The 2,305-nt window shown below is 41.9% G+C and overlaps 1 pseudogene; it reads left to right on the top strand.

The window, feature by feature from the left end:
* The first annotated feature begins 564 nt into the window (after window positions 1-564).
* On the top strand, window positions 565-1,872 carry LOC149159060 (BTB/POZ and MATH domain-containing protein 4 pseudogene; annotated as a pseudogene).
* The last annotated feature ends 433 nt before the right edge of the window (window positions 1,873-2,305 follow it).

Raw genomic sequence — 2,305 nt, 5'->3', positions numbered from 1 at the left:
AAAAAAATTTAGACTAAATCTATTTTAAAAAAATTAGACTAAATCTATTTTAAAAAAATTAGACTAAATCTTTTTTTAGTTATTAAATTTTTTTTTGACTAAATCTCATGAGAAAAAGTCTAGAATACTATTGTGAAAGTTAACCATATCTCGTAGAATATCCAGAGTAGCATGGCACAATTTAAATGACCACCGATCAATTTTTACCCACAAATTCCAACTAGCACCGACCTAGATTGATTATAACTTGCAATATATATAGAGAGAATTTGGAGGTGATAAACAGCATTATTATCTTGTCTGCCATCACGAGTTTGTCTCGATGGCGTTGTCCATCTATATAGGCTATTCGACAAGGGCAGTGAATATTCAGTAAGTTTTCCCCCAAAATCGCTCAAAAACCGCTTGGGTGAAGTGACCGTGCGAGGTGATCGAGGATAAACTAGGGAATATCTAATGGGTCTCTAGCGGAGTTATCTGTGAATTAGAGCGATTTTGGCAGCCTAGGGTTTCATTTCTGTGTTTTCTTTTGTTTTTTGTTTCGCCTGGCCATTGGCAATTAAAAGGTCACTTGGGTGTAGATTTCCGTCCACAATGCAGAATGGAATTCAGAACGACGATGGATCGGCTTCGACCTCGAGATCGGTTACCAGCACTGTCAATGGGTCACACAATTTCGTGATAGAGGGTTATTCTCTGGTCAAGGGCATGGGCGTTGGCAGGCACATTTCCAGCCAGACTTTCTTTGTGGGAGGTTATCAGTGGGCTATTTATTTCTACCCGGACGGCACAAGTGCAGAGGATAAATCGCGTTATGTTTCGGTTTTCATAGCGCTGGCCAGCAAGGGCACTGACGTTCGCGCTACCCAGGTATTGACGTTGGTGGATCAAAGCGGGGAGGGAAAGGACAAGACGCTCTACAGCCATGCGCGCCCGGGGCGGGAGAGAGGCCCTCACATTTTTGAGGTTCAAGGAAGCAGGTGGGGTTACAAACGGTTCATCGAACGGGCTGCACTTGAAACATCCAATTACCTCAAGGATGATTGCGTGAAATTACATTGCACGGTAGGTGTTGTGGTCTCTGGCAACGAATACGCTTGGTTGCACTCCATAGCTGTTCCTGAATCAGAGTTAGGTTTAAATTTTGGTGCACTTTTAGAAAATCAGGAAGCCTCAGATGTAACTTTTGATGTGGCTGGGGAGAAATTTCGTGCTCATAAACTTGTCTTAGCTGCACGATCCCCAGTATTCACAGCAAATATTTTTTCTTCTTCAAAGCAGAATAATGATGTTGTTATTATAGACATGGAGCCTAGAGTGTTCAAGGCTATGCTGCATTATATTTATACAGAAACCCTTCTTGATGAAGAGCCATCCCCAGCCGATTCATCTTCTTCTTCAACAACTGAGCGCTTGTTCGCCGTAGCAGATGCGTATGGTTTGCGGCGACTGAGGCTACTTTGTGAATCAAAATTATGCAGAAGCATATCTGTAAATACTGTTGCCTCCACTCTTGCTCTGGCTGAGAGTTGCCATGCTACTGGCTTGAAAGCTGCATGTCTCAAATTTGCGACACAAAATCTTCCAGAGGTTATGCGTTCAAAGGGTTTTGAGTTTTTGCAACAGAAATACCCTTTACTTCTGTCAGAACTTCTAAAGGCAGTTGTTGGCTTTGAGGATGATTGCAGCAGCCGAGAAAATCGCAGGGTTGTCTGCGAACAACCTTCCGATGCTACTGATATTAATGGCTGGGATCAACCTTCCGATGGTACAGATATTGATGGCAGGAGAGTAAGACCAAGAAATAGCATTCACAGTTTGGACTTGTCTGTGGATTGTCAATCTGAAAGTAACGACACTGTTGGACATTAACTGAGGTCGACTATCACTGTTTGTGTGTGTCTGTGGATGCTGAGAAGGGCATTGGCTAGAAAGTTGAACTTCAGTCTAGAGGATTTATGATGCCCATTTCTAAGATAGTTTTTTTGGGGATTGCCTTGGTCCTCCACCAGGCCTCCCTGTGCTTCTTTATTTAGCATTGTTTATTTAGCATTGTTATTTACAATGGTTGGTGGAAGTGTGATTTGGTGCTCATTTTATTTCTCTCACCACTTTGACTACCTTAAAATTTGATAATAATAATTATATTTTGGTGAGTGCTTTGGTCCTCACACTAGGCCTCCTGTACTCCTTTATTAACAATAGTTGGTGGAAGTGTGATTTGGTGCCCATTTTCTTTGTCAAGATGGCTCTGGCTACTAGGAATCTGTTAGTGCTTTATGCTTGTCAATATAAACTTTTGACT

This window comes from Pinus tabuliformis, chromosome 5_2, assembly GCF_031772625.1.
Source record: "Pinus tabuliformis cultivar Carrire ecotype Pingquan chromosome 5_2, CPIR1, whole genome shotgun sequence".
Lineage (NCBI taxonomy): Eukaryota > Viridiplantae > Streptophyta > Pinopsida > Pinales > Pinaceae > Pinus > Pinus tabuliformis.
This window is presented reverse-complemented; position numbering and strand designations above follow the sequence as displayed.